The following is a 16662-nucleotide window of genomic DNA, read 5'->3' as shown; positions in this document are numbered from 1 at the left end:
ACCCCATCAGCGGCAGCTTGGGTTGGCCCCAGTCCTGGCTTGCAGATCTATCCAGTGTGTGTGGAGTTGTTCCCTTCCCAGGCTCTCTCTCACCTGGTCTGGCATTTCCAGAGAAACACCAGTGTTTTCTTTTTCTTTTGCACAGGTGCTCATGCTAGGATGACTTGCAGTACTCGGAGAAAGAGTCATTGGCCATTTGTTCGAAGAGTTAGTTTTTCTGTCTTTTTAAGCATGAGTGCGTGGGGGCATGCAATTGTATACACATGGCAGAAATGTTGTAAATTTGTGGCTAAGCGATTGATTTGTGCTGTGATTGATTCATATTTTTGTCGCCATGATGGCTGCATGTTTAGTGAGCATTTATACATCTGTATTTATTCGTACATGTATGCATTAATTTAGTGCCTATTAAGCACTCATTGTGTAGAAGGCACAGGTAAGTGTTGAGCGATAAACAACTGCTGTGTGGGTAAACATGTCCGCTCTATTTTCAAGAGATTCAGTTTTCTAAAAGAGATTAAAAAAAAAGAGAGATGAGATACAATTTTGCAACTTTAATACCAAGTCTATACGGGGGGCGTGGCAAAACAGGTAGATGAGATCAGATGAATAGAACACGCTTTCAGCCAGAGACCAAGAACAACTTCTATCTAGGAGGAGATGGCACTTGAGTAGGAGATTCATATCTGTAGAAATGGGCACCAGCTCCCCAGCCAAGTGAGCCCCAGGAAGGCAGGCACAGGCCTAGAAATGGTAGTGGATAATGAATAGTAAGTGGTTCCTTCAGGTTGAAATGCTCAGGGTGGGTGAAGGGATCCCTGGGAGATGTGGTCAGCTTGTGCTAGATCTTGAGGACCTGAGGGGAGGGCTGAGGATGCAGATTAGGGAGTTTGTTTCTGGACTGAGCGAGAATCAGGAGATGTGGAACGTTTTCAGGCAGGTAAGTGAGGTGATCAGAGTAGGGCTTTAGGAACATCATTCTGGCAGGGATTTGTAAAATGAATTAAAGATTTGGAAGACTAGAGGCATCGAAAGCAGTTAAGAGGCTATTGTAGGAACCTGAGGGCAGATTATGAGTGTCTGAATAGGGTGGTGGCAGAGGCAGATAAAAGAAATATCATGAAGCCAACTCCAACAAAGCTCAAAGTTGGACCTGCTGCAGAGTGGAGAAGAAAGGAGGATGATGAGGGCCTGGGACCTGAGATGGTGGAGGTGTCACAACAGACACAGGCAAGACACTCAGAATCTGCTTTCCCTTTTAAGGTGGTACAGGAGGAATAGTGAACTTAGGTTGGGGTGCATTGAGTGTGAAGTCCTGGTGGGGACAGCCGATGGCAAAGTCCTGCAAACCACTGAGTATTTGGAAGCGGTTCTCAGGATGATTTCAGGATGGAAGTTAAGTTTGACAATCGTATTTTTAGAGGTGATAGTTGAATCCTTACAAATGAATGCAGTTGTTATGAGAGGACACACAAGAGAGAATTCAAGCACCTGTAGAGGTAAATATTTATATTTGAGCAAAAGGCAGAGAAAGAGGATGAGGCGTATCCCTAGGTCACATGAACACACGTACAGAGTTGAGTTTGAAATGCACGCACACCTGGGTCACTGGTACATTCAACTCCATGGAGTTTAAAGAAAACAGGAAAGGCAGTGAGCCAGTAATCAAGGGAAAAGGGATGATCAACAGTGTGAAATGCAGGAAAGCAACACATGAGGATGAGTAAACAGCAGGTTTCATAGGTGGAGGTGGTGTGCTCAGAGGGGTGCAGCCACATGCACGGGTGTGGGTGTGCATCCACGCATCTGGATGGGGGACAATTATATAAGCAAGGAATAGGAAAGAAATGGGGTGAGATTGGTAATGGGGGGCGTGGAGAGCACTCAGTGGAATCATCACGTATCAGAACAAATGTATATCCAACTGAATGTTTTCTTGTTATGTTGATTCCCCAAACCCTCAACTGGGTTCCCAACCTTGATTAGGTTCTGTCTGCTTGACTCAGCTCGGTTTGTTTCATTTTCAGCTCCTCGTCTTTTATTAGGTACAAAATTGTCAGGTCACTTGCTTTGCCCCAGTTCTCGTCTCATGTCAACGAGAGCCTTTCAGTAATTAGCCTCTTGATTATGCAATTCGCTTTAAATAGAAAGCTGGTCAGAATCTTTCGCCAGTTCCAGCCTAGACGCTGAACGGTGGGGATGATGCTCTACTGGCAATTTGAATTATTCCCTTTTTAAAAACATTTTAAATAATTTTTTAAAGAGATTGTATTTATTTACTTATGAGAGACACACATAGAGAGAGAGGCAGAGACACAGGCAGAAGGAGAAGCAGGCTCCACGCAGGGAGCCTGACGTGAGACTCAATCCTGGGTCTCCAGGATCACACCCTGGGCTAAAGGCGGCACTAAACCGCTGAGCCACTGGGGCTGCCTGAATTATTCCTTTTAAAGAGGGGTGGCTGTGCTCCACCTACTTTCTTGGGCCTGGGGATCTCCTTCCCTAAATTTAGTCAAATGCACAACTCATAGTGAATGTGGGGGGCGGGGCGGGAGGGTCTATTTTTGAAAGAGGCAGCTAAGGCAAAGGATTATTAGGAGCAGCAAATAGGATAATAGACTTCATCCTCGGTGATGTCCTATTGTTTTTTTTTTCCCATTATATTCCATCTGATTTCTCTTTAATACTCTCATTTTCTTAAAGTTTAGTTAACATTACACTCTCAGAGCCAAATCCCAGTAAGCAATGGCCCAGGGGATGCAACTCCAGTCAATACTTAAATGCCACTTCTCCAAAGCTGACGAGGGATGGAAAGAGGATGAGGGGATCTGACCTCTATTGGTCAGATGCACTTTATTCCCATAATTATTGTTTCAATTTAGCAGTTTCTTATTGAGCTCTCACTCCTGTGTCTGTGAGAGTGCCATTCCTCCCTTCTTCTTTCTCTCTTCTCTCTCTCCTTCCCTCCCGCCCTTCCTTCTTCCCTCCCTTGATCCCTCCCTCCCTTCCTTCCCTCATTATAAAACAGCATGTTAAAGATTCTGGTCCTGAAATCTCATTCCAGTTCATAGAAAAACTAAATTCAAAGAACCTTGATTTTTTTTTTCCCCTTTCATGGACTTTTTCATGAATTCTTGGCTGATTTCCCTTGTGGCATGTCAGGATAACGTGGTGTGTGTGTGTGTGTGTGTGTGTGTGTGTGTGTGTGTGTGCAGGAGATGAAAACAGGCCTTTCTTTATAAGGTATGGAACAGGTACAGTATTTCACAGCCGGCTGACTAGTAATGGAATTCTTCTATCGGAAGCTACTTTTCTGGATCCTGAACTGATTAGCAGATGCAAATCCTACACTGCATGTGGGTGAAACTAACCCACTTAGTGTGTATCTCTAGATGGTATGCACACGCACATACACACACCCAATTTTCATTAAGATCCCATACATCCACATTTCTGATATATTCACTTCTACATAGTTGAAAATCCTCTTTGCAGTTTCAAAAAAAAAAAAAAAGGATGAAAGGGGTTTCTAAGAGATGGAGCAATAATAGGGAGAATTGGAAGTCTAAGGTTCTCTTCCACTGGAAAAGACATTGGATCAGGCATGGAGGGGAATGATGGCTCTTTATTGGGCATGTGCATGTGTTTCTCCAGGCCAGGACGGGGGCTTTCTTTGAGGACTTTCCCTCAACCCCTTATCCAACACAATTTTTCTTTTTGTTATTTATTTATTTATTTATTTATTTCAGAAGGGGGAAGGGGCAGAGGGAAAGAGAGAATCTCCAGCAGACTCCCCACTGAGCATGGAGCCAGACACGGGCTCCATCCCATGTGACCCATGAGACCATAACCTGAGTGGAGACCAAGAGTCTGATGCTCAACTGACTGAGCCACCCAGGCCCCCCCCCAACACAATTCTTTTTTTTTTAAAGATTTTATTCATTTATTCATGAGAGACATGGGGGGGTGGTGCAGAGACACAGGCAGAGGGAGAAGCAGGCTCCACACAGGGAGCCCGACGTGGGACTTGATCCTGGGACTCTAGGATCATGCCCTGGGCCAAAGGCAGACACCAAACCACTAGTGGAGCCACCCAGGGATTCCCTACCCAACACAATTCTTTTAGCAATTCAAACCCCAATCATAATTCTGTCATAATTTGGTTGTGTGGTTATTTCCACCACATCTTGCCCTCTGCAAAAAGGTGAATTGCCAGAAGTCAGATCCTGACAGCAGCTGCCGCAGACCCTCTTTGCTCAGTGGTGAGGGCTGATGCAACATACTCTCTTTTGGACAGCTCAGGGCCGAACCCTCTGACCTAGCCTTTCCTGGGCTTCAGCTCCCTTCCTGCGGCCAGGCTCCACTGGGAGGTGCAGGGGCCCATTGCGTCCCCGGGCCAGTGAATGAGCAATGAGCCAGTTGTGCAGCCTCAGCTTTTCATTTTGTCCCCATCCAGAACAATTAGTGAAAAAAAAAAAAAAAAAAAGACACATCCCATCATGGTCTTACGGGGCCGCCCCTCAGTGTAGGATGGAAGTGTATTTGGGACTTTACCTCTTATCAGCGTCATGTACTTCTCACAGACCTTCATTCAACACAAGGTTTCCCAGAAGGCATATCCCCCTCCTCCAGCCATCCTATCCCTTCCTACTTCAGCTGCTGCTCCCCTACCTCATCCTCCTTCTCTTCCAGGACAGAGGGGAGGGGAGGTTGAGGTGCAGGATGATGAGGATTCCAAGGACAAATCTGCTGCCAAAATAATGCACTGTGAGTGTAGGCCTGCTTGCCTGCCTCATCCTACATGTTTTGTCTCCCTTGGTGACCTCTCACCTACTTTGCTCTCGGCCAGTCTGACGTAAAACATGGTTTGTATGAAAAGGTGCAATGAGACAAACTTCTTTTCTATGGTTGATGCCAGGGCTCGGCTTTCCAAACCTCTTCTGTGACTGGGAGCCTCTTTCACGCTTTGACCTTGCCAGTATTCGTAACAGACCTCAGAAACACTCAGCACACTACTCTTGCTCTTAGCAGGGCCAACAACTCAAATGGGTCATTATTTTATGTGGCCAACCCAAGCTAAGTCCCTCATTAATAGAAGTACAGAATCTTGACTGAGAGAGGTCATTTCCATTTTCCATTGTAAGCATCAGACCATAGCCATTTGCATATTTTAGGGGAGATGAAAAGAGGCTAGACCTCCTTTGGTCCACAGGATCCTGCAGGGTTATAAACACATTCTACATGAGAATGGTTGAATGAATTGGAGTATCTGGTGCTGTCATGTTAACTGTCAAGCATCAGATGGGCTGACCTCTGAAACAGATTGAATTTACTCTCTGTGGCCTGTGGGTTGAATAGTTGGGGGTCAGGGGGTAGTCAGGGAAGAAGATACTTTCCAAGTAACAGATTTGAGGTCAGTGTGAGGAAGAATTTCTAATAGCTAGAGCTGTCCAGAAACAGAAGAGTGGGGAGAGTGCCCCCTCAGAAGAACTGTCCACACAGGCGATATGACCAGTTGATAGAGACATGTGAGCATCGGCCGAGTGGCTGGATGGGGAGCAGGTGCTTGTGCTGTACTTCTGGTCCTGGGAGACTCGCCAACACAGCTAATAGCCACTCAATCCAAAGAACAGACTCATGCCTGCCTTGGCTCCGTAGGGTCATCCTACTCATGTCAACATGAGGCCCAGGGATGGGATTTTCATTCCCTGGCATTCCAGTTCCCTGGGGGAACATTTCCACATCATTTTGGTCTTTTCTGAGGAGAACTCACGGGGAATGTGGCTGGACAGCTGGACCGCAAGTTAGGAGAACAGAGGTGAGGCTTCATCTGGTAGGGGGAGGCCACAAGCCTCACTTTCCATTAGCTCCACATTCCAAAGGAAGAAATCAATGTGCTTTGCTGCAATTCAAAGCAATTAGTCTTTGCTCCCACATGTTCTCAAAGAATGACTTAAAGAAGCCCAAATAAATATTTTCAGAAAAGAGCAAATTTGTATTACTTAACCCAAGGAATGCAAACAAATGTAATTAAAGTGAATACCCCATAAATAAAGTAAATACATTAGTTGGGAAATGAATTAATTAGTGTTTAATTACTATCAATTACTAAAATCACTACAGAATTACTTGTAGAATGGATTGAATCTCTTGCTCCTATTAATAATTTCCATTGCTAATTGTATGCAATTGTATTTTCTTTTCTTTGGGTGCATCTCAGCAGAGCTAATAGGAGGAAGGAACAGCACAGTGAACAATGACAGGAACATTTTTTTTCTTTGTTCAGTAAAAAACAAAAGTGGTTTGAAAAATATCTGCCTGATTGTCAAAAAGCCAACTCGGGTGAGGAAGGTGCATGGGAGGGAGGCTGTCCCCGTGGCACACAGCAACAGCTCCACTCCCTGTGAAGGTGAGCCGCTGACACCTGTGGTGAGGCTTAAGGTAGAAGTGTTTGCATGTGTGCATGTGCGTGTGTGTGTGTGTATGCACATGTGTGCACGGGCATGTGTGTGTGTGTAGGAGGAAGAAGGGTGGGTGTTGGGAGGCTCAGTGTCTCAGCTCACTTACATCATCTTTGAAGAACCCTGGACCAACTGGCCGAGGGGTGTCTCTATACCCTGGGCCTGCCAGGGGAGGGGACAGGTTCGACACTTACCTGGAGGACAGAGTATACCACTGGCTGCCTTCCAGGTGAAAAGCACGTTTCTGACATCATGCTCCCTCACCACCGTAACACCCTGGTAGTGAGTGGGAGACACAGGTGCACATCCCTTTAAAGACCCACGCTGCCCGCCCAGGGACGTCTTCATTTACTTGTTTATACATAATCTCCTCTCTCCTTTCCTGTGCCCTCTTCCTCTATCTTCTGGGAGCATAGACTCTCAAGCCAGACTGTTTGGGCTTGATTTCAGGTTTCTCCACCTGTGTGACCTTAGGCAAGCTACTTAATTAACTTCTCAGTGCCTCAGTTTTCTGTTCATCTGTAAAAATGGGGAGAATAATAGTACCTACCTCAGAGAGTTATTGTGGGAGCTCAGATCAGGACCTGGCACATTATGTTCTCTTCTTTATGTTAGCTTTTATTGTTTTTGCTACCACATAGCACTTTGTGGAGGCAAGAGCCTGATGGGTAGCATATGATGTGGAGGTGAACTAGTTGGGGGTTGGAGGGGCAATTTGGGAAGGAAAGGAAGGTGGAGAAGAGGGATTGGTCCTTATGAGGTTTCTCTGCCTGCGTGGAGGCAGCATGGGCTCTTGCAGGATGGGCCTGTTCGGCCCTGACCCTCTCTCCTATCCACCTGCCCCACACACCTTCCTGGGGTGCTACCTGTAGGTTTTTCCTTTTCAGGTTCAGAAAGTGTCAAGGCCTGGTCGGCTGTGTGTGTCAGACCCTTCCCACCAACTCACCTGTATCCACTTCCACAGAGACCCCCTTGTTCCCCAGGCTGTGCTTATTCTGTGGCCTGTCAACTCTGAACCATGTAGACTCCTTCCTCTCTGTGGCCTCAGGATGAGGTTAGCATCCTGGTAACCACACACACCAAGGGAGAGATGTCACCTCAGTCAACTCAACATTCATGGAATGATTGGTCAAGGGCAAGACTGAAGAAGACACTGGTGGCGCCGAGAAACTCCACTCTCTGAGTGCCACATCACCACTGTGCCTGACACTTCTGCCCCAGTCCCAGAACCAGAATTCCCAACACTGGGAAACGTCAAAAGTGAAAGTCTCTTTGTCCTAATGGCTGTCCTCTTGCAACAGTGTTTCTCAGCCTTGACATTGAAGTTGAAGGCAAAATTGCCAAGGGGCAGGTGGAGCTAATCTCCTGAATGTCTTCTGTGTTTCAGGTTATTTTATCCCCATTGCTTGTTTGTTAGTTCATTCATTCATTCATTCATTCATTCATTTTTAGGAGGTACTGAGGGTAGAACAGTGAACACGATCCGCTCCCTGTCTTCACAGACTGTGCTTGAGGAAGCATGATGTGTCTACTGCATGGATCATATATTCAGAGGAGGGTAAAATGGGTGTTGGGTGAAAGGTCAGGGAAGCTTCCAAGAGCAAGAAACCCCTAAGCAGAGACCTGAGAATAGGTGGGTGGAAGGCGGCATCAGTATCCCTGTCTACCAGGTAGGGAACTGACAATAGAGACAAGCCAGTCACCTAAGATCACACAAAGCAGGAACAAGGATATCAGAATTGAGATTCGAATCAGGGTCTGTGCCACCCTGAGCGCATTAACTGCTCCATCACATCACACTCTCTTTTGTTCCTTTCCTTGTCTCCTTGCGGCAAAATTTCCCCACTTCTGGTGTCCCCCCCCCACTTTTTTTGCAACCCTCAGCACCTGTGGCAAAGGGCAAGATAGACTACCTAAGTCTCGATCCTGATTCCAACTTTTTTGGTGTGTGAGCCTAGATGTCCTGCAGAACCTTTCCCAGTATAAAATGCAGTACCGGCCTCAGAGCTGTGGTGAGGGTTAAAAAAAAAAAAAAAAAAAAAAGAAAGAAAGGAAAAAAGGAAGAGAAGAAGGAAGAAAGATGTTGTGGAAAGCTTAGCATAGTGCCTGGCACATGGTAATTATTCGATGGATAATATCATTATTGCGGATGCTAAGCCTCATTTTTAATATCATTTGATTGTTATTAGCCAAGCTAATGTGTTGCCTGCTGAGGTATTGGCCTAAGCTACATTTGGGTTTGAGATGGAGATCCTTGAAGACAGAAAATTGATACTGCCCCTATACTAGGGCAGCCGTCTTCTGCTCTTCCGGGAGAGGGGGACCCCAGATCCTGGACATGCCCTTGCCCTTGTGGTGGTGGTGTGGGGGGGATCTGCTGCTGGGGGGCTGGGAGGGAGTAGACATATATCCAGGCTTTCCAAAACGAAGCTGGATGAGGTGACACCAATGCACATGGCCAGAGTTAACAGATTTGCCACTTGTGACAAAACCTGCACAAGACACCCCTTGGGGAACAGTTCCAGAAACCTGGGCTCACATCTTTACCCTCTCTCTCCCCTCTGTGCCGACTCAGAAAGAAAATAAGCCCCAGGAAGAAACCTGTCCTTTGAAATGTCAGAGTCCAAGAGGTAAGGCTGAGTTGCCTGAAGCATCACCACCCCCAGAAGCTCAGCCAGACCCTCATCCCGCTCAAACCCTCCTCACTGGGGAGGCTGAATTACCTCAGCTCCCCACCCGCAAATGAGAGACCAGTATTGGTCTTTAGTTTTCATTTGCTGAAATCAGCAATTTCATCCTAACTTAACAAGAGCCTGGTTCCCCCCACCCCCACCCCCAACCTTTCCTGGGCAAAGGCCCGTCCCGGGAATGATTGAATTTCACTGGGTGCAATCAAACAAAGAGCTTCTGCTGAATCAGGTACTAGACTCTCGGGCCTGTAAATCATCCTCTTTGCTCTTTGGGGTGGAGATGTTATCTCCACCACCTCTGTCCCTTCCACATTCCCTGCTATTGTCACAACCTCTCCTACTGAGGACGACCCTAGGTAATAATACATCCTTTCCAAACTCAAAATCCAGCATGACCCTGGGTCCCCATTCATAAAACCTGTGGCTGCAGGAGTTAATTTTACACACACACACACACACACACACACACTCCAGACTGCCAGACTTGGTCGGTCTCAAAACATCCCCAAATGGCTCATCCCTACACATTCATTGATGGGGTTGACAAGAGGGAGTGTGGAAACCAGACCATAGAGAGAAATTCCAGTCCAGGTGTTGCCAAAGACTCATTCCCTTGAACGGGAGAGCAAGGACTGTACAATCAATTCTCCAGAGACCTTTAGCTTAGCAGGGTGTGTTCAATAAAGGCTGTTGGTTAGGATAAAGCACAGCGCTAATCAGCCGAGAGAGATTTCCTTTAAATGGGAGTTTTCAGAATCTGATGTTCGGCGAGTGTCAGGCCTGGGAAAAAGGTGAGATTGACAGAAGCTAAGACTCCCAAATCACTGCTTCTCTATTTATCCCCGGTTTGACCTACTAGATGGCACTTGCTAAAGCCAGCCAGTCTCCTTAAGAAGTCTGACTTTGTGTTTCCCTGGTTTAGCTCCAGTGGGGAAATGGCAGGGAGCTGGAACACAGAGGGCTGGGCTGGGGTTCCTGCTTTGCCTTTGACCGTGACCGTGAGAAGTTGAGCTGAGCCTCAGTTTCCTTCCTTGTAAACTTGGGGGCGGGAGTGGTCTCGTTGACTAGTCCACCTCTAAGGCCCATTCTCAGTTTAAATATTTGTCTTACTTCTAGGAGGCAGAAAACCTGGGATGCTCCTCCCTGGAAGGAGAGGAGGGACAACCTCCTCTCCCAGGAGACTGGGGAGTGAGAAATAGTTCCTGAACACCACGATGCTCTCTTGACGCTCCCACCCCACTGCATTGCCTGGTTGCCTGTGTGCAGTGCAGGGCTAAAGGCACAGGCTCTGCCAGCAGAGAACCAGCTTTGCATCACCGCTCGGGCACATCGTGTGACCTCGTGGGCTTGCGCTGAGTTAGGACGTGACATCTGTGAAACACCGACGCTCTGTGATGGGAGCTTGCTCCCAAAAGATTAGCTCCTGGAGAGAGAGGGAGGTGATGCCATCACCTCTGCTGGGTGGTAAGTTCCTGGTGGGCTGGGTCCGCTCCCATTCATCTCTAGGTCCCCCACGAGGCCCCCTTGGTGGCCCCCAGCTGTCCTCTGCCCCAGAGTGCTCAAAAATGAACGTATGGATAACCAACACAGTTGGCTTGGCGGCCGTGAGTTTCTGGCACCTGTCTTAAGCTAGAGATCATTTGTAGGAGGAGAAACAACTGTGAAAAATGTCTTTTTTGGTTCCCAAGAGGAGCGTTGCAGAAGCTCCATCGTGGCTCTTCAGTTGAGGACGCCTGCTTCCCTGCAGAGCCTCCACAGACTGCAGCCCAATGAGGGTGAGTAGGACGCTGCAGGTCCGAGAGAGCAGGACCTCCGGGGGCTTCCTCCTCCCCAGAAACTGAGCATGGTTGTTCAGCGGCCCTGGCTCCTCTGCCCTGAACTTCTTTATCATCTAAGCCCTAAACAGGCGAGGGCTTCATAGGATCCCAGTCCTGGGGCTTGGTGGAAGACTTGGATTCTAGCCCCCTCTTCCACCCGAAGAGGCCTTGGGAAAATCATGTAGTTGCTTGGGATCTTATGTAACTCAGCTATAAAAGAAAAATAATCATAATAAAGCTCTTTCCTGCTTGAACGCAGGCCCGATCAATGTCATCAGGCTGTGAGGCGTGCTTTGGCCTAGATGTTGATCCACATGACCATCAACCTGGACCCTGGAAATTCTACTCATCTATCTGGCCAATCCCAACTTCTTGCAATGGCCTACCAGCTGGCGAGGGGCAAGGATGGCGACCCTCTTGGGAGGTTCTGAATGGATTCCTGTCCCCAACACTCCAGCAGCCCCTGGCCAGCCGCCTTTCCCCATGCATGACTCTGTAATACACCTCTAACTGTTCCCCAGGCCTGAGTAGCAAAGCCAGAGCTCAGAATTCATTCCTCAGGAGGAAAGAATGGAATAAAGATCTTTTCTAGGGGGCAAATGAGAAGCCCGGCCTGTTGAAAGGTAGTTTCTGTGCTGAATTTTCCAGGCCGTTAGTCGTGTGCCACCATCCCCCTCACCCCTCAGGGAGCCCTGACTCATCTCTTCTGGAAGCCAAGGATGCGGTGCTTGCCTGGGCTCCCCTACTCACCCTGCCTTCACGCTGGCACCGCACAGTGCGTGCCCCTCCACACAGCCCTCCACCCACCACTGCCTCCTGTGTCACCAGCAGCCGCTCCGAGGCCTTTGCGGGACCTCCCGGGCCCACAGGCACTGCAGGTGTGTGAAGTGCCAGCTCCAAAAGTAATTACCGAGAGCGATGGTGGCAGGAGGACATCCGTCAGTGCTGGACAGAGGCGTCTGTCCCCATGACCCACCCGGGGGCCTGTCAGAAATAGAAATAATCTTAATGAAAAGGCACATTCCTTGGTCCTTCACGTGCTGACCAAGCAAACTGGAGGGGAGATTTTAATAAGAGGACAGGAGTCTCTTTGGGCAGCGAATTGGCCCTGAGGGTGGGGGAAGGGAGGAGACATTGAAAGAAAATCCTAGCTTATGGGAATAGCTCCTGTCCCTCTTTCCTTGCTCTTCTTTCAGGGATAGCAGCGTAAGGACAGGTGCCTTATTTCCCCAGAAGTCGGGCGGGGAGCCATCATCTATCAGAGACAACACTAGCCCATGCCAAAAATGGAAAAATCATAAAAATCTCATAAACGTGTGTCTTCACTGCTCCCCAGATCCCCTTTCCTGCTCCCCGTTTCCTGCCATGGAGCTGAGATTCCCTTTCTCACCTTACCCTGAGCAGCAAAGCCCACCACCTGGCTGTGGGCCTGCCTTGCTCACCTCGGTATTCTCAGCAACTAGCGCAACGCCTGCCTGGCTGAGCTGCTTCTCACACATTTGTGAAAGGAACAAAAACCTCTTCTGGAAGCCGCCCCCCCCCCCCCCATCATACCTAGATGTAAATGGCTGATAACAGGTTAGAGTTTTACCCCTTCTGGAACATCTGCTGTTTAAAACCAGATCAAAGCAACATAAGAGGAAGTTCAATTAAATTAAATGGTGGGATTCCAGACAGCATTCGATTTTTTTTTCCTTTGAGAAAAGGACCTTTTCCATCCCCAAAACCAAATCACAACAGCCTATGGTCGGTCAGGGCCACTGGAAATGGGTGAGTGTTGCCCTCCGTTTGCAAAGAGCAGCTGTCAATTTTAATGCGACTAAGGCCCTTTCCTGAAGGGGCGGGTGAAAAGCCTACACTCTATTCTGTGCTTCCTGAAATCATTCCATTTAAATGCAGATTGGGAGCCTTCCTCCCTCTAAATGGTCACAGAGAAGACAGAGCAAAGTTGAAATGATAATTTCCTTAAGAAGAAAGGGAACAATTTGGTTCTTTTACCTGTGGCAAGACCTGTCATCTCTCTTTACTGCCCAGTCTCTTACCCGCCCACCCCCACCCCTTAGGTAGACTTCCTCATCCCTGGTCACCCTGGTCACCCCAGTTTTTTGCATCCATAGGCCCCTTTAATTATACAAGTCTCCCAAGCCACCAGGATCTTCGTAGTTTAAATGGAAAGAATCCAGCTCCTGGTCCTGTGGTTTATCTTCTTCCTATCTCTTTCTCCATCCATCCAAAGCCCCTTTATATTGAACCTGAGTTAAGATGAAAGACCACATTGCCTGGAAATTAACAAGAGGGGCTGAGATCATTAAAAAGGAGACCTTTCCCAACTTTTGATTTTTAAGAGACATTTGAAAAATCTCTCCACTGACAAGGACAAAGCAGACCTCTCCCTAACAAAGCCCTCCTTGCTCTGGTTGCCTGGGAATCAGGACCTTGGAGTTGTATTCCTGCCTCTCCCAGGATCTTGTACCAAAAAAGGAACCAGCTGTTTCCCACCAGATAGTTTTCATAGTATTTAGAGGCTAGTTGTGTGGGTAGTTTGGCCCCATGTCTGTCTGTCAGGGCCTGATAAAGATTTGATGTAAATTGGGTCCCCAGCTGAGGCAACCATTGACCAGCCACTGTGACCCTAAGCTTGTTGATGGTTATAATGTAAGAACCAGACAGGGAGCCAAGAGCAGAGTCAGACCAGATTACCCCTTGTATCACTATCTGCTGCCAACCTCTACCTGCAGGATGAATGGTAACTCATTTCCTGGGAAATTCTAACAGCTTGCACTGAGGCCCCCCCAAAACAAAGTGCTTCACCTCTAGATCTGTCTCCTAAGTTGCAAGGCCTCTGACTCTCTCAGAAGGAAAGAGGCCATGGATCTGAGAGAGTATGAAAATAAAACCCTTCATATTCCCTTCTTCCTCTGTCCCAGTGGCTTCAGGCTCTTGCTCGGGAGCACGACACTGAAAACAGAAATAGCTTCAAGAAGACTTCAGACAAGTTCATGGATAATAGAGCCAAAAATGATTACTGAAGGGAAAGTCAGAAGGATTCCGAGCTCCATCTCTAGATGGGTCAGTCAGTGGAAAGAACACTGAACAACGGGAGGCAGAGAGCTCGGATTCCAGTCCCAGTGTGAACATAAGCTGGTTGTGTGATCTCCCTCAAGTCACTTTGCTTCTCTGGGTCTCAGTTTCTGCAGCTCTGAAATGAAAGGGCTGATCCACGTGATTCTGTACATTTCTAACTCCAACATGTTCAGACTCTGTGGAGTATGTGTGCGTGCATGTGCACATACACACGCACAGCTGCTGTAGGGGAGGAAGAGAATTTCCCTCGACCCTCTTCATCCCGAGGCTGGGGCCTGTGGATTGAACTGACAACAGACACATTAAGAGCAGAAAAGCACACACATTTTATTAAATACTTTTACATGCACCGGGAAACCTTCATGGGAAGAATGAAGACTGGTAAGAGCAATTAGGACTGAGAGTGTTTATATACCTTTTTAACAAAAAAAGATAAATTTGTGAAGAAGTGGCAAGGCAAAGGAAAAGGGATTTAAGCTTTTAGGGGTGGAAAATTGTGGCACAGTGACTAGGAAATATGTGGGAGAAACTAATGGGAGATCAGGGTTATTCTGATAGGTCTGTTTGGGCAGATCCAGTTTGTTGCTGACTCCCTGTCTCTGGCGATAAGAATGTTCTTCTTTTCTTGGAACAGGGAGGGCTTCTGTCTCATGGGAAATTTTATGACCTGCTTTTGGGTAGAAAAGGGGAGGGCAGAGAGCCCTTCCTGTACTTGCAGTTTCTCAAGTGTCTTCAGCTCAAAGTAATCAATATACTAAAGTGCCATATTTTGGGGTGGCGTGTCTTGACCTTCTTCCCTACCCACCTGCCCTCCCAAAGGAATACAAAGGCCTGAATAGCCTGGGGAATACAAGGGCCTGCTCTCTGAATGGGCTGGCCTTTCTGTAAATCTTTTTCTCTCTTTCCTTTCTTCTCTTCTCTCTAGCTGGAAGCCTAACCATCGGACTTGTGACAGAGAGAAAAGGGGGATGAAGATGCTCTGAAATGCTCATTGAGACAGTGCTAACATATCAAAAGAACATTTGACACAAATGGGGTATCTAGTTACCATAGATCTTATGAAGCTCATTCAAAGAATGTAATAAAAAACCTCAAACAATGAATCATTCAGGGAGATGCAAAGGCTCGCTCCCATTCTCATTCTTTTGTTCTTTTGCTATCTTAGGAGAGAAAAATGGATGGCAAATGAGAGCAAGAAGTAAGGGAATATTACCGAATGGAGAAGGAGCAATAGTTAGAAGACCCAAGGTTAGGGGAAGAGCATAAACAAAGGCCATGCACATCTAAGAAATTCAATGTGGAGAGAAAGAAGATAGGGGAAGAGTTTGAAATCCATATTGGGGGAGGAAGTGAAGGTGGAGAGGAAAGTGAAGTGGATGGAAGGACACACCAAAAGCCAGTTTCTGGCTCTGCTATTTTGCAGAAGATCTAAGGGACTGGGTCTTTAGCCAGGTGGCATCCATGGGGCCCAACAGGGCACAGTATGGTTCCTGGGACGCCGCTGGCACCAGCCTCACCACTCTGTCCCCTCCAACAACTCAGCGGCCCGTTCTGCTCCCACAATGTGGATCAACCTATCCTAAATGCTTGACTCCTCAAACCTGTGCTTTCTGGACATCCCTTTATCCCATGAGCCTTCTAAAGAGGAGGCACCTCTTTATGCTGTGTTCTCATCTTTGCAACATCTTGTGGTGGGGAATCTGGGGTGTGGGTCAGAGCCATCTACCCTTGAATCAAACTCCTGTGGACTGCTTTGACTTTAGGTACCCTCATTTCCTCCTTGGTAAAGTAATGACAGTAGTACCGTGTCCCCTGAAGGCAGATTGTGGCTGTGGGAGGGGTTTAATGGAGAGAGGCACTCAGTGAACCTGGGTAGCATTCTCCCCCCAAGCCAGATCTGGCTACCGAAATGAGAAAGCAGCAAGAAGCAATGTGGAGATAACAACTTTCTAAATATCCTGGTATCCAGAACTCCCCAATCTGGTCACCAGTGTCCCAGGATTTGGGTCTCTAATCTCTAAGTGCTTCTGTCTGTATATATGATATGAAAAGATTAAAGGCAACTTCCCCAAAGTGGTAGGAGGCTTCTCGATGAAAGTTTTAGAGCGTGCTAGCCCTCGGGTATAGTTTCTGATCATAAAATCATGCTCATTGTAAGATCATGTTGTTCTCAGGAGAGTGAAAAAAGCTATCTCAAAGTTGCAGGGACTCGTGTCCTTCCAGGGAGCTCAGGCACCAGGGTCACACCCTGCTGCTCTCAGAAGGCAGAGCCAAACCAGCACCCACTCCCTTCCAAAAGGCTGCTTGCTGCCTGTTTTCACTTCCTTCAGAGGTGTCAGGGTGAGCAGGAGCGGGATGGAGGCACATGCAGACGTTATGCCTCCTCTTGTGTTCACCTTTACCCTTTTCCAAGTAGGAGGGGCACATCTGTGACTTCCAAAGTGATGTTGGGTCAAAAATCGTGTGCCCTGCTGGCCTTCCCTCGGGATGACCTGGGCTCAGAAGAAGATGGAACAGGAAGCTAAGAAAGGGCGAAAGCCCAGCCTTCCTTCTGGGACCTTTCCCACCCCCCCCAACCCCCATCGAGTAGTCTTTCTCCTGGGAGGTGGT

The sequence above is a fragment of the Canis lupus genome, chromosome 5 (assembly GCF_011100685.1).
Source record: "Canis lupus familiaris isolate Mischka breed German Shepherd chromosome 5, alternate assembly UU_Cfam_GSD_1.0, whole genome shotgun sequence".
Taxonomy (NCBI): domain Eukaryota; kingdom Metazoa; phylum Chordata; class Mammalia; order Carnivora; family Canidae; genus Canis; species Canis lupus.
The sequence above is the reverse complement of the archived record's forward strand: the minus strand, read 5'-3'. Positions refer to the sequence as shown.